Below are 16,702 nucleotides of genomic sequence, written 5' to 3'. Positions count from 1 at the left end.
AACAGATGAACATACAAACTTAAATTTCTTTAACATATCCCTCCTGTTTATCAAGTTTCAAATCTCATCATCAAAGGCTGTCGCTTGAGGGGGGAGAAAAACTACCCAAAAACTCAAAAATTCTTGGAGAAAAGGGTAGAAACCCATGCCCCGAACGAGAAGCCCAAAAAAATAATAACAATTAAAAGATAATAAAGCAAAGCTAATGCAGTTTTTGGTCCAATACATGTATGTACAAAATAAACCCGGAACATCAAACATTCACAACGGCAACTCTTTTCTGTGATGCAAGTTACATGAATCAGTGACCTTGAGCGTTTTTTCAGAGGCTGCAGGTTTTATTTGATGTGCGTGTAGTCAGCAGTCTGCGCCTGTGCAACTCGTCTGCGTTTGACGTTGTCCTGGTCTCGAGGTTGTGCGCTGACCAGGCACAGCCCTGCAAGGAAGTAGATGATGCATCTGGTCGACAGGGCAGTGCCCAGTTGCTGTTCGGCGGCTTGCTCCATCCTTCCGAGAGGGGTGTGTTTGCCACGGAAAACCCTCTTTCCAACTGTGGTCTTTTGTTGGTACATTGGAGTGTACGTGGTGGAGATCCTCTCCAAGGGACTTGCGTCGCTCAGCCTTTAGCAGGGACCGGAGAAGCTTGCACTGCGACTGATGGTTCCAGCCGCCACGCCCCTCGACCTTTGCTGCCGTCGGGGTCACTGCAATCACCTGATGAGGGCCGTCCCAGCGTTCACTGTCCCAACGAGGTCGTTTCAGCACCTTGAGGAAGAGTTGGTCTCCCACATGGACGTGGTTTATCTGTGGATCAAAACACACTGGCCAGTAATTGTGGTCAAACATGTCTTTCATGTGGACTGGGACAGATGTGCCAGTCGCTGGTGGTTCTGATGAACCTGAGAGTCTATGTGTGAGGCCATATAGGATAAAAAGGGGATAGTGTCCTTCCTTCGGCTGGCACTATCCTCATTGCTGTGATTGAAACACAGTCTGGCCATTGTCTCTTTTTTTTTTCTTTGTCTTGATAAGTCAGTTCCATTCGTGCGTTCCACAAGTCCTGCAGACTGTATGCAAAATGACGCTTTGAGTCAATTTTGCAACAACTGTCCCACTTGTTACAAACATTATTCACAAAATGCATCATTTTCACTTTAAATCACTCTTGAAATTCCAAATGTCAGGATAATTCGATTACACAACACTTTTTCCAACTGTTTTAACATCATCATGTGTTGTTGGAAACAACGTAATCCATTTTGAAAACACATTAATTATAACCAAACAATATTGCAACCCAAACAACTAACACTTTGTCTAAAAAAAAGTTTTTTGTTGAAAAGTCTATATGTGGGAACAATTTCATATCATACTTCCCCCTGTTGACACACATGTGTCACTCATGTTACTCCTCTACTCCTCAGCAATGTTTGCACCTTTTTTCTCCCAATGTGTGCATTCAATTAGTGGTGTATTTTTCCCTGGCGTGAGATCAAATTGTCAAGTTGATTTGCTGCGTGTGTGTGTGTGTGTGTGTGTGTGCATTACCCCTTGCTGCATTGTCAGCGAGGCAGTATTCAATTGTAATCGTTTCATTTTCTGTTCAGAAAATTTTGCATTTACAAATACTTATTTAGACGTGCTTTATGCACAACTTTTCTTTCATCTTTTGTGATTTTTTAAAACGCCGTTTGCCCAATGTCGACAGAACACATAAACATATATCTTGGCAGTCAGTCCAAATTGTAAAATGTTTTTTAGAAAACATCTTACAATTCTGGATCAGCACAGAAGTTTCTGCTGCTTGTCCTGCACATACAGATTTTAATATCCCTTGAAACAAAATGCTTTGTTAAAAAAAAAATTCCCACCCCTTTGCGGCCGTCAAAAAACTGTCTCTCCAGTCGGGAGAAAGGTGTCCAAGAGGTCAGGTCGCTGTTTGGTGGTAATTTGGACTCGGCTTCCACAGTCGTGTGGTGTGCCTTCTACTGGTGCGGGAAAAAGTGACGCTGGGCTGAGCGCACCTTATCAGTGTAATGTGACAATTAGGTCGCCGTGCAATGTGAATGTGGTGGGTGAAGGCTGCTTGATCCAATTGTTGTGACTAATATGCAAGTGATTTCATGAGCCCTGCGCGTCTGCAGCCACACAAGGTCATGAAACCATTTTTTGCAGTCACTGTTTGCTCAAATGGCTCATAGTAATTTGGTAGTGCTAATACATCTTAATCAATGAGTTCACACTTGACAAGTTCAAAAGCTTGTCAACCTCAAGTGTTCAAACATTTTTTTTTTCCTCAAATGTCATTGGCTTGTCATAAATGATGTCCAGCAATAGTCGTGTGATTTCTAAGTACTTTGCAATCCATGCCTGGCAATAATTGCGTACACCTATAAGGGACATCATTTACTTCTTTGTTATTGGTTTTAGGGCTCGGGCAACGCCTTCTTTTTGCTTGTCACCAAAAATGCGCCCCTTTTCAGTCAAAATGCGGCCTAAATATGTGACTTCCTTTTTTAACAGCTGCATCTCATCGGTTCAGTTTGATGACGCATTAAGTAATTCTCGAGGTCAAACATATGTTTAATATCTTCCTCAATGTCCTCACTGTTGTCACTGTCAGAGGGGGAATCCAGAGGTTTGGACATCAACTCGCAGTCCGAAGCCCCACTGGGGTCCCGGCCTAGTCATTCATTTTCCCAATCGTACACTTCCTTAAAACAAGTTCTCAAACCCTTCATTCATTATGTAAATTACTCGTCTTCTCCTTGGCCGCCCTCGTGTGCAAGCCTATCCTAGACGCTCACAGCAGAAAAAGAAGGGAGGGGGGGGGGCCTCACTGTTCATACGCCAATCACGCGGTCCCCAGGCAACCAAGCTGCCAGGGGTTATGCCCCCTACCAAAGGCTCCAGTTTACTGGCCACTCCTCCCTGCCAATTTACGAGCAGGCAATCTCAAGCCAATGGCAACAGCTCCTTCCCCCTAAACTTTCCGCTCGTTCCAATTCACTTACGCTTTCCTTCTGGCATCTGCCCAACCTACTTTACCTCTCAGTCATCTCCAACCCCCTCTTAACTTTCCGCTCATCCTATTTCACTTACGCTTTTCCTTCTCAACCTACCTTGCCTCTCAGTTAGAGAACCAAATTCTGCCCCCGCACCTCAGGTTTGACACCACTTAAAATTCAAAATCAGGAAACACCTATGCTTTTGCAAAGATTCCTCATGTTCACTTTCAAAACCTTCATTCCATCTTTCATAACACCTACTTCTCTCTTTCAATTCATGCAACCAACTCAGTGTCTTACATCCCTCAACCACATAGGTTCTAATTCTGTTACTCTATACAGTTTTCCACTTGCAAATCTGCCTATGACACCTTTCTCACTTGCCCTATCATTTGGACTTCATCAATCCTTTCTATGGAACATTAATTGTTCCTTTCCCTTTTCTACACATTCTTTTTCTTTCTTTACACTGTTGGAATTTATCTTTATATCAATGTTAGAATTTAACTTTAACCCAATGTAAACTCAAATAAGTAATCTGACTCCAATTTGCGACCTTACCCAACTCCCACACATCCAACAATATGCGCGCTCGTTCTGCAATAGAAAGGTATCAGGAAGCCGGCATTTTCACACACGAGTGGATTTATTCCTAACACACAAATCTACAACTTGAGTTTGGGTCCCTCTCAATACAGCTCTACACCTCTCATACCACCAGCGAATGTGTTCTACCCCCGAGTTGCCCAGTCCTGATTCATACTATACAACATGCAAAATGGCACAGACAAAGGCATCCTGGCATGATTCTATTGGCTATGTGTATTGCAGTTAACTTTAGCTCGCTCTCATTGGTCTTTCTCCTCCCGCCGAATCCCGTGGCTCCTCCTGCGTGCGATTCCCCCGATGGCCGCTCCTTCCCGGAGTCATCTCGTCTCGCTCAGCACCTTCGGTTTCTAAAACATTCCATTCTTGCACAACCCCCGCAACCAGTTTCTCGCCACCAGTCACACTCTCAGCATTTTACAATATCACATTTTCATACATTGGATGCACCAACATCTAATGAACTATGTTAAGCTCAAACTCTTATATTCCTTTAATAGTCAAAAGTATGAAATCCTTTAAGTGTAACTGAAGTTTAGACCATGCTAATGACCAGACATTCAGGAGAGGAATGCAGGAAGATTAGATCACAGCTGCACCACAGGAGGTGTGAACGAGACCCCTCTGAAACAATGGACTTCCATGCCAGGATCACAAAAGTGGCTCCGAGCCGTCTAACCTTTGTTCAGTTTTAAATTGACTCCCATTTACATTATCCTTTAACACATTCCTTTTCTTTTCTTATTAACTTCCAATCTCTACACTGCAAAGTTTCCCTGGACTTTACTATACTACCCAATACCCCAATTTTAGAAAATTGGACCAGTTTGTCAACACCTAGGGTGTTCTAAAAACTGGTTTCTCATCAGTAGGACAGCAACTCAATTTTCCTGTTGTGGCAATTCTCACTTCAACTTTTTCAGGTGGAGATTTCTTGTCTATTACATCCACAACAGTCTGCTGTTTATAATCCTACTGTATTACATGGGATAAAATACCAAGTGGTATTAGTAATCCCCAATCGCACACACTCCAGCTCACTGACTCAACCCCCACCCTTTCTCTTCTTTGTTCTCACACACACACATAGTCAGACTCAGACATATACACGGGCCCACAAAACAACACACACAGTTCTCAACATTGAACAGCTACAAACGAGAAGCTAATCAATATTTTTCAATTTCAACTAACCTACATTTTTCCTTTATTTCAAATTCGGAAAGTTGACAGTTAACTTCCTTCATCAATTCTGCCGCCATTTCTGACAGTCTTAATTGTTATGGTGTCTAGTTATGGTTCCTCAGTGTTGAGAAAAATTCAAATTGCCTGACTTTGGGTTGAATACCAAGCTTCTACTCCCAATTTGGAGCGGGTATTCCTGGGTGTTTTTACTCACAACCCTCGGTCAGTTTTAGATTTCTCAAACGTAGGACATTCATACAATACACATACACACTCACAGATTGATCAGTTCTGTGTCTGTGAAAATAGAACTATTTTCGTCTTCTATAAATAACAAACGTTGTACTATCACTTCCAAATATAGTAATAATTACATCTGTACTCTACCAGAAATAAGGACCCCTAAATCTGTCTTCCAGAAAAAACAACAGTTAATTCTGTACTATCCGAGCAGATATAATCAACTACACTTGTACTCTCTACCAGACAAGGAATGCCTTAATCTGCCTTCCAGAATAAACAACAGTTAATTCTGTACTGTCCGAGTCTTCCAACAAGTCTTCCAAAATAGCAAAGTTAAATCTGTATTTCTTCCAGAAAATAGCTAAGCTAAGATGTACTATCTCTTCGGGTAAAGGAACTCCCTGAAACCCTACTATCCTTCAAAAACCCCAAAAAGTTTTTTACTATCTGTTGTATACAACCACAGACCTGAGACAATCTCTCCGCTGGTCGAGACACTCGCGGTTCATGGATGAAGTCTGTGTTCTCTCCGGTGGAGGATGGCCGAGGACCGGCCTCCTGGAAGAGAGGACTTTTCACGATGGCGCCGTTTTCAGTCGTCGTCAATCGTCCACCGCAGATCACACGTTTTCATCCGGCATTCGAAGGACCAAGTAATGTTAAGGATGTTTCTATCAAAACAAGCCTGAACAAATGAATCAACCAGCCAAGATTGTCTGTCATTTCCGCGCTGGGCAGCCCTCGAACTCCGAGGCGAAGCCAGCGTGTTCGACTGCACACATGGTTTTTATTTGCATCAGCATAAGCAATTTGAATATGCAATACATACAGAATGGAAAACTTGACATTTGACTCCATCCCACTTGCCCACCCTCTTCCTGCCTATTCTAACGGTTTCAGCTTACAAGACACCTTTTGTTCATACTTCTGCTTATTCTAACAGCAAAAGGGAGCATGTTCACTCTGAACTTCATTTGACCTGTGTAGTGTATTTTCACAAGGCTTAACATGTTGAACTTATTTTATGGCCATGACGATATTGTTGCTTTAGAAATACCAAGCCTTGTGTTGGACCTCCCTAAATGCATAAGTTACAGCCTTAAGAGGCCTCGGGCCCCAACATTATCTACGAAGGGTTAAAGGGGTCATCAACACCCCAAGGGAGGTGTTTACAGAAAAGGGTTCTGGCGTTGGGGAGTCACATTCGCGATGAGGCCGTACCTGGCACCCGTAGCTGTCGAAAGTTTAATTAGAGGCCAGAAAGATACGAATGCATGTGCAACAAAGGGGGCCTGTAAGATTAGTTATAGTTTGAAACTTGCTAAGATGACAAACTAAACAACAAAACTAACAGATGAACATACAAACTTAAATTTCTTTAACACTTCCCCGGGCACGGGCGGTGCCAAGCGACCCCTAAGTTTAACCAAATGGAAGCTCCGGAGGAGGAGGGCATGCTCGCGTCACAGTAAGCCGAAGAGGAGCACCTTCCCCGGGCACGGGCGGTTCCAAGCGGCCCCTAAGTTTAACCGAATGGAAGCTCCGGAGGAGGAGGGCATGCTCGCGTCACAGTAAGCCGAAGAGGAGCACCTTCCCCGGGCACGGGCGGTTCCAAGCGGCCCCTACGTTTAACTGAATGGAAGCTCCGGAGGAGGAGGGCATGCTCGCGTCACAGTAAGCCGAAGAGGAGCACCTTCCCCGGGCACGGGCGGTGCCAAGCGGCCCCTAAGTTTAACCGAATGGAAGTTCCGGGGGAGGAGGTCGGGCGTGTGTCACAGTTAAGCCGAATTGGAGCACCTCTTCCGCCCGGGCACGAGCGGAGCGCGAGGCTGTCCGTTATGAAAGAATAAATAAATAAAGAATGCCACCTTTTTTTCACAGGGCACACCGGACGGCGTACCATCAGGTTAAAGTCGGAGTAATTAAATAAATACAAAAAGAATGGCTGGGGAATAAAAAAATAATACGTTTTAATAATAATTTGGTTTTTTTGTTATAACATGAATTTCACTCTCTCTCTCTCTCTCTCCCCGTATATATATATATATATATATAAATATAAATATTTATATATTTATTATATATATTGTATATTTTTTTAAGCATTTTTGAAGGTGCGCCGCTACTTCGCGGATTTTCAGTTTTCGCGGGTGGTCTCGGTCCCCATTAACCGCGATAACCGAGGGTTCACTGTACTCCATAAAATTGACAAAAAGCGAGGTGAAACACTCAACCAGGGCTGCTTTTTTTAACATTTCTCGAGGGCCATGGCGAGCCATTTCAAAAAAGCTGCACAACTAACGTATAAAATATTGATAAATTTGCTCTGCCTGATGTGTGTGTCAAGTTTCACGAGTTGTCGTTCATATTTAGAACCTCATAATCAGCGTTGTTTTATTGCCGAACCGTGCAATGCCACTCCCACAACTTTTCACGAAAAAGGATGAATTTCGTATTGTGACATCCTCATGGCCGAAACAGTCCTCCGAGCATATATGAGGGCGACCTTGTTGAGTTGCACGGAGAAAAACATCCAAGAAAATAACTTGTATTAGCTTTTACCAGTTGGTGGCGCTACTACTACGATGAAAAATAAGTTGGTAGATGTCTTCAGGGCTGAAGTATCCTCAAATGTGTACAACTTCGAGAAGATAGGATCATCTGAGTCATGTTGCCGGAGCTTTTGTTGCCACAAAGTACAATCGGACTTTTCAGCACCGTAATTGCCACGCCTTTTGCCAAAACGTCACAAAACTCGGCAGAGAGTAAGATCATTGTCTTGAGTCTTTTCTGACTAATTTTCAGTCGGATTCGTCAAAAGGGCACCGTGCAGTACGTGAAAATTAAAATAAAAACAAATTTTTGATTCCACTTGGCGGCGCTGTGTGTATAACAAAATAATAACATTAAGATGTCTTCAGGTCGGGACATTTTATTTACAGGTGAATGTTTGGATTTTTAGGAGCATGTGCAGGGGAGTTATTAAGCATTCATTTATTTGTATTAGGTTCATTTTGTCTTCTTATTATTGATATTTGACAGATTCATTAAAAGCAGACAATTATGTTTTCGGTAAAATTTTTTACCTGACATGTTTCGGCGAGTCTTTCGCCTTCTTCAGAGTGTCGCATGATGGTGTCTTGAGACCCGTCTTTATCAGCTGATGTTCCATGAGGGTGTGACTTACCTGTCAAAAAAATGAAAAATCAGAGCAGTAAAAGAACAAGCACAACATGAACATTACAAATCAGCAATCACTGACCACTGCAAAAGGGAAAACCACATCATGGACCGGGAGAAGGGCAGGGTCATCGGCACCGAAGAGAACAAACAACAGCGCTGGATCAGAGAGGCCATTGAGATCTGCAAGCGAGGCATAAAAACCATGAACAGAGACAAGGGAGCCTTCATCCTCTCTACCACCTGGAGCAGCATCTTGGCGGAGTGAACGGACAGCGGGGGGCGTGACTTGCCTTCATTCTTGTGACAGGTAAGTCACGCCCTCATGGAACATCAGCTGATAAAGACGGGCCACAAGACACCATCATGTGACACTCTGAAGAAGGCGAAAGACTTTCGTATTGTGACATCCTCAAGGCCTAAACACTCATCCGATCAAAAATAAGTTGGCAGCCGTCTTCAGGGCCTGAATATCCTCAAATGTGAAAAATTTCGAGAAGATGGATCATCTGAATCATTTTGCAGGAACTTTTGTTGCCACGGAGATTAATCAGACTCTGCGGCACCGTAATAGCCACGCCCTTCGAAGGAAAGTCACAAAAATAGGGATAGAGTAAGATCAATGACTTGAGTCTTTTCTAGCCAATTTTCAATCGGATTCGTTAAAAGGGCACCGTGCAGTACGTCAAAATGTAAAAAATGATATTGATTGGCGCAAGGTGTATAACTGAATATAAACATATAGATGTCTTCAGGTACCGACTCTTTATGTACATGTGAAGTTTTGGATTTTTAGCAGCATGTGCAGGAGAGTTATTAAGCATTTTGTCCATTGCGGCGAAGGAAATCTTAAGTGAAAACTTCGAAGCCCCGCCCCCGTTCATATAGTATTTCGGAAACAAAAAATTTTAGCCCCAGTGTTTGTCCCAGGTCTTAAGATGCTACAGACAGAATTTTAAGGCAATCAGATGAAGCCTTTAGGATCAGGGTGCAAAAGAATGACCCCTGTAAACATGCAAAAAAGGGCAAAAGTCGGACTTTCAAAAATTCATAACTCACTTCCTGTTCATATTAGACGTTAAAATATCAAATTTTTCGCAATGCCCGATGAGACTGCCAAGTTTGGTGAATTTTTGTGCATGTTTCGGGGGTCAAAAATGCGATCGAACAATCGGAAAAATAATGATAATAATAATTTCTACAAAAACAATAGGGACTTCGCAGCGGTCGCTGCTCAGGCCCTAATAATAATAATAATAATAAAAGTAATAATATTTTCTACAAAAACAATAGGGACCTCGCAGCCGTCGCAGCTCGGGCCCTAATAACAATTTCTAGAAAAACAATAGGGACCTCGCAGCGGTCACTGCTCGGGCCCTAATAATAATAATAATAATAATTTCCACAAAAACAATGGGGACCTCGTAGCGGTCGCTGCTCGGGCCCTAATAATAATTTCTACAAAAACAATAGGGACCTCGCCGCGGTCGCTGCTCGGGCCCCAATAATAATTTCTACACAAAGTCCATTGTGGTGACCCGCCCCCTTTTAAGTAAATTCAAAATGGCCGACTTCCTGTAAAACCTAGCTCATTGCTCCAAGAGACTTTTTTGTAGGTCTTGGTCTTATACATACAGTGAACCCTCGCTACTTGGCGGTTCACCTTTCGCGGGTTCAGTGCTTCGCGGGTCTAAAAAATATTCGGGGGCATTGTAGTTTCGCCGAGCGGCACGACGGGGCGCTGGAGCGGTTAGACGGCCGGTGTGCGCCGAAGAAGAGCGTGGGCGAAGAGGAGAGTGGACGAAGAAGAGCACGTTCCCCCGGACACGATCGGTGGCGACGTTTCGCGCGGTTCGGACAGTACCAGAGCTCCGGCCGGCGTGCGTGGCAGTTAAGCCGTAGAGGAGAACCTTCCCCGGGCACGGGCGGTGCCAAGCGGCCCCTAAGTTTAACCGAATGGAAGCTCCGGAGGAGGAGGGCATGCTCGCGTCACAGTAAGCCGAAGAGGAGCACCTTCCCCGGGCACGGGCGGTTCCAAGCGGCCCCTAAGTTTAACCGAATGGAAGCTCCGGAGGAGGAGGGCATGCTCGCGTCACAGTAAGCCGAAGAGGAGCACCTTCCCCGGGCACGGGCGGTGCCAAGCGGCCCCTAAGTTTAACCGAATGGAAGCTCCGGGGGAGGAGGGCGAGTGTGTGTCACAGTTAAGCCGAATTGGAGCACCTCTTCCGCCCGGGCACGAGCGGAGCGCGAAGCTGTCAGTTATGAATGTATAAAAGAATAAATAAATAAAGAATGCCACCTTTCATTTCACAGGGCACACCGGACGGCGTACCAGCAGGTAAAAGTCGGAGTAATTAAATAAATACAAAAAGAATGGCTGGGGAATAAAAAAATAATACGTTTTAATAATAATTTGGTTTTTTTGTTATAACATGAATTTCACTCTCTCTCTCCCCGTATATATGTATATATATATATATATATATATATATATTTCTATATTTATTATATATATTGTATATTTTTTTAAGCATTTTTGAAGGTGCGCCGCTACTTCGCGGATTTTCAGTTTTCGCGGGTGATCTCTGTCCCCATTAACCGCGATAACCGAGGGTTCACTGTACTCCATAAAATTTACAAAAAGCGAGGTGAAACACTCAACCAGGGCTGCTTTTTTTAACATTTCTCGAGGGCCATGGCGAGCCATTTCAAAAAAGCTGCACAACTAACGTATAAAATATTGATAAATTTGCTCGGCCTGATGTGTGTGTAAAGTTTCACGAGTTGTCGTTCATATTTAGAACCTCATAATCAGCGTTGTTTTATTGCCGAACAGTGCAATGCCACTCCCACAACTTTACACGAAAAAGGACGAATTTCGTATTGTGACATCCTCATGGCCGAAACAGTCATCCGAGCATATATGAGGGCGACCTTGTTGAGTTGCACGGAGAAAAACATCCAAGAAAATAACTTGTATTAGCTTTTACCAGTTGGTGGCGGTACTACTACGATGAAAAATAAGTTGGTAGATGTCTTCAGGGCTGAAGTATCCTCAAATGTGTACGACTTCGAGAAGATAGGATCATCTGAGTCATGTTGCCGGAGCTTTTGTTGCCACAGAGTACAATCTGACTTTTCAGCACCGTAATAGCCACGCCTTTTGCCAAAACGTCACAAAATTCGGCAGAGAGTAAGATCATTGTCTTGAGTCTTTTCTGACTAATTTTCAGTCGGATTTGTCAAAAGGGCACCGTGCAGGATGTGAAAATTAAAATAAAAACACATTTTTGATTCCACTTGGCGGCGCTGTGTGTATAACAAAATAATAACATTAAGATGTCTTCAGGTCGGGACGTTTTATTTACAGGTGAAGGTTTGGATTTTTAGGAGCATGTGCAGGGGAGTTATTAAGCATTCATTTATTTGTATTAGGTTCATTTTGTCTTCTTATTATTGATATTTGACTGATTCATTAAAAGCAGACAATTATGTTTTAGGTTAATTTTTTACCTGACATGTTTCGGCGAGTCTTTCGCCTTCTTCAGAGTGTCGCATGATGGTGTCTTGAGACCCGTCTTCATCAGCTGATGTTCAATGAGGGTGTGACTTACCTGTCAAAAAAATGAAAAATCAGAGCAGGAAAAGAACAAGCACAACATGAACATTACAAATCAGCAATCACTGACCACTGCAAAAGGGAAAACCACATCATGGACCGGGAGAAGGGCAGGGTCATCCGCACCGAAGAGAACAAACAACAGCGCTGGATCAGAGAGGCCATTGAGATCTGCAAGCGAGGCATAAAAACCATGAACAGAGACAAGGGAGCCTTCATCCTCTCTACCACCTAGAGCAGCATCTTGGCGGAGTGAACGGACAGCGGGGGGTGTGACTTGCCTTCATTCTTGTGACAGGTAAGTCACGCCCTCATGGAACATCAGCTGATAAAGACGGGTCACAAGACACCATCATGTGACACTCTGAAGAAGGCGAAAGACTTTCGTATTGTGACATCCTCAAGGCCTAAACACTCATCCGAGCAAATATAAGGTAGATTTTGTGAACCTGCCCGGAGAAAAACATCAACGAAAATAATTTGTATTTGTTTTAACCAGTTGGTGGCGCTACCACTGCGATCAAAAATAAGTTGGCAGCCGTCTTCAGGGCCTGAATATCCTCAAATGTGAAAAATTTCGAGAAGATGGATCATCTGAATCATTTTGCAGGAACTTTTGTTGCCACGGAGAATAATCAGACTCTGCGGCACCGCAATAGCCACGCCCTTCGAAGGAAAGTCACAAAAATAGGGATAGAGTAAGATCAATGTCTTGAGTCTTTTCTAGCCAATTTTCAATCGGATTCGTTAAAAGGGCACCGTGCAGTACGTCAAAATGTAAAAAATTATATTGATTGGCGCAAGGTGTATAACAGAATATAAACATATAGATGTCTTCAGGTACCGACTCTTTATGTACATGTGAAGTTTTGGATTTTTAGCAGCATGTGCAGGAGAGTTATTAAGCATTTTGTCCACTGCGGCGAAGGAAATCTTAAGTGAAAACTTTGAAGCCCCGCCCCCGTCATATAGTATTTCGGAAACAAAAGATTTTAGCCCCAGTGTTTGTCCCAGGTCTTAAGATGCTACAGACAGAATTTTAAGGCAATCAGATGAAGCCTTTAGGATCAGGGTGCAAAAGAATGACCCCTGTAAACATGCAAAAAAGGGCAAAAGTCGGACTTTCAAAAATTCATAACTCACTTCCTGTTCATATTAGACGTTTAAAATATCAAATTTCTCGCTATGCCCGATGAGACTGCCAAGTTTGGTGAGTTTTTGTGCATGTTTCGGGGGTCAAAAATGCGATCGTACAATCGGAAAAATAATAATAATAATAATTTCTACAAAAACAACAGGGACTTCGCAGCGGTCGCTGCTCAGGCCCTAATAATAATAATAATAATAATAATAATAATAAAAGTAATAATATTTTCTACAAAAACAATAGGGACCTCGCAGCCGTCGCAGCTCGGGCCCTAATAACAATTTCTAGAAAAACAATAGGGACCTCGCAGCGGTCACTGCTCGGGCCCTAATAATAATAATAATAATAATTTCCACAAAAACAATGGGGACCTCGTAGCGGTCGCTGCTCGGGCCCTAATAATAATTTCTACATAAACAATAGGAACCTCGCCGCGGTCGCTGCTCGGGCCCCAATAATAATTTCTACACAAAGTCCATTGTGGTGACCCGCCCCTTTTAAGTAAATTCAAAATGGCCGACTTCCTGTAAAACCTAGCTCATTGCTCCAAGAGACTTTTTTGTAGGTCTTGGTCTTATACATACAGTGAACCCTCGCTACTTCGCGGTTCACCTTTCGCGGGTTCAGTGCTTCGCGGGTATAAAAAATATTCGGGGGCATTGTAGTTTCGCCGAGCGGCACGACGGGGCGCTGGAGCGGTTAGACGGCCGGCGTGCGCCGAAGAAGAGCGTGGGCGAAGAGGAGAGTGGACGAAGAAGAGCACGTTCCCCCGGACACGATCGGTGGCGACGTTTCGCGCGGTTCGGACCGTACCAGAGCTCCGGCCAGCGTGCGTGGCAGTTAAGCCGTAGAGGAGCACCTTCCCCGGGCACGGGCGGTGCCAAGCGGCCCCTAAGTTTAACCGAATGGAAGCTCCGGAGGAGGAGGGCATGCTCGCGTCACAGTAAGCCGAAGAGGAGCACCTTCCCCGGGCACGGGCGGTTCCAAGCGGCCCCTAAGTTTAACCGAATGGAAGCTCCGGAGGAGGAGGGCATGCTCGCGTCACAGTAAGCCGAAGAGGAGCACCTTCCCCGGGCACGGGCGGTGCCAAGCGGCCCCTAAGTTTAACCGAATGGAAGCTCCGGAGGAGGACGGGCGTGTGTCACAGTTAAGCCAAATTGGAGCACCTCTTCTGCCCGGGCACGAGCGGAGCGCGAGGCTGTCAGTTATGAATGAATAAATGAATAAATAAATAAAGAATGCCACCTTTCATTTCACAGGGCACACCGGACGGCGTACCAGCAGGTAAAAGTCGGAGTAATTAAATAAATACAAAAAGAATGGCTGGGGAATAAAAAAATAATACGTTTTAATAATAATTTGTTTTTTTTGTTATAACATGAATTTCACTCTCTCTCTCTCTCTCTCTCCCCGTATATATATATATATATATATATATATATATATATATATATATATATATATATATATATATATATATATTTATTATATATATTGTATTTTCTTTTAAGCATTTTTGAAGGTGCGCCGCTACTTCGCGGATTTTCAGTTTCCGCGGGTGGTCTCGGTCCCCATTAACCGCGATAACCGAGGGTTCACTGTACTCCATAAAATTTACAAAAAGCGAGGTGAAACACTCAACCAGGGCTGCTTTTTTGAATATTTCTCGAGGGCCATGGCGAGCCATTTCAAAAAAGCTGCACAACTAACGTATAAAATATTGATAAATTTGCTCTGCCTGATGTGTGTGTCAAGTTTCACGAGTTGTCGTTCATATTTAGAACCTCATAATCAGCGTTGTTTTATTGCCAAACAGTGCAATGCCACTCCCACAACTTTTCACGAAAAAGGATGAATTTCGTATTGTGACATCCTCATGGCCGAAACAGTCCTCCGAGCATATATGAGGGCGACCTTGTTGAGTTGCACGGAGAAAAACATCCAAGAAAATAACTTGTATTAGCTTTTACCAGTTGGTGGCGCTACTACTACGATGAAAAATAAGTTGGTAGATGTCTTCAGGGCTGAAGTATCCTCAAATGTGTACAACTTCGAGAAGATAGGATCATCTGAGTCATGTTGGCGGAGCTTTTGTTGCCACAAAGTACAATCGGACTTTTCAGCACCGTAATAGCCACGCCTTTTGCCAAAACGTCACAAAACTCGGCAGAGAGTAAGATCATTGTCTTGAGTCTTTTCTGACTAATTTTCAGTCGGATTCGTCAAAAGGGCACGGTGCAGTACGTGAAAATTAAAATAAAAACAAATTTTTGATTCCACTTGGCGGCGCTGTGTTTATAACAAAATAATAACATTAAGATGTCTTCAGGTCGGGACATTTTATTTACAGGTGAAGGTTTGGAATTTTTAGGAGCATGTGCAGGGGAGTTATTAAGCATTCATTTATTTGTATTAGGTTCATTTTGTCTTCTTATGATTGATATTTGACAGATTCATTAAAAGCAGACAATTATGTTTTCGGTAAATTTTTTACCTGACATGTTTCGGCGAGTCTTTCGCCTTCTTCAGAGTGTCGCATGATGGTGTCTTGAGACCCGTCTTTATCAGCTGATGTTCCATGAGGGTGTAACTTACCTGTCAAAAAAATGAAAAATCAGAGCAGTAAAAGAACAAGCACAACATGAACATTACAAATCAGCAATCACTGACCACTGCAAAAGGGAAAACCACATCATGGACCGGGAGAAGGGCAGGGTCATCCGCACAGAAGAGAACAAACAACAGCGCTGGATCAGAGAGGCCATTGAGATCTGCAAGCGAGGCATAAAAACCATGAACAGAGACAAGGGAGCCTTCATCCTCTCTACCACCTGGACCAGCATCTTGGCGGAGTTAACGGACAGCGGGGGGCGTGACTTGCCTTCATTCTTGTGACAAGTAAGTCACGCCCTCATGGAACATCAGCTGATAAAGACGGGCCACAAGACACCATCATGTGACACTCTGAAGAAGGCGAAAGACTTTCGTATTGTGACATCCTCAAGGCTGAAACACTCATCCGAGCAAATATAAGGTAGATTTTGTTAACCTGCCCGGAGAAAAACATCAACGAAAATAATTTGTATTTGTTTTAACCAGTTGGTGGCGCTACCACTGCGATCAAAAATAAGTTGGCAGCCGTCTTCAGGGCCTGAATATCCTCAAATGTGAAAAATTTCGAGAAGATGGATCATCTGAATCATTTTGCAGGAACTTTTGTTGCCACGGAGAATAATCAGACTCTGCGGCACCGTAATAGCAACGCCCTTCGAAGGAAAGTCACAAAAATAGGGATAGAGTAAGATCAATGTCTTGAGTCTTTTCTAGCCAATTTTCAATCGGATTCGTTAAAAGGGCACCGTGCAGTACGTCAAAATGTAAAAAATGATATTGATTGGCGCAAGGTGTATAACAGAATATAAACATATAGATGTCTTCAGGTACCGACTCTTTATGTACATGTGAAGTTTTGGATTTTTAGCAGCATGTGCATGAGAGTTATTAAGCATTTTGTCCATTGCGGCGAAGGAAATCTTAAGTGAAAACTTTGAAGCCCCGCCCCCGTCATATAGTATTTCGGAAACAAAAGATTTTAGCCCCAGTGTTTGTCCCAGGTCTTAAGATGCTACAGACAGAATTTTAAGGCAATCAGATGAAGCCTTTAGGATCAGGGTGCAAAAGAATGACCCCTGTAAACATGCAAAAAAGGGCAAA

This window comes from Idiotropiscis lumnitzeri, unplaced genomic scaffold (assembly GCF_059441095.1).
Source record: "Idiotropiscis lumnitzeri isolate Australia: NSW breed Sydney's pygmy pipehorse unplaced genomic scaffold, RoL_Ilum_1.0 HiC_scaffold_154, whole genome shotgun sequence".
Taxonomy (NCBI): Eukaryota; Metazoa; Chordata; class Actinopteri; order Syngnathiformes; family Syngnathidae; genus Idiotropiscis; species Idiotropiscis lumnitzeri.
Note: the sequence above shows the minus strand (reverse complement) of the source record.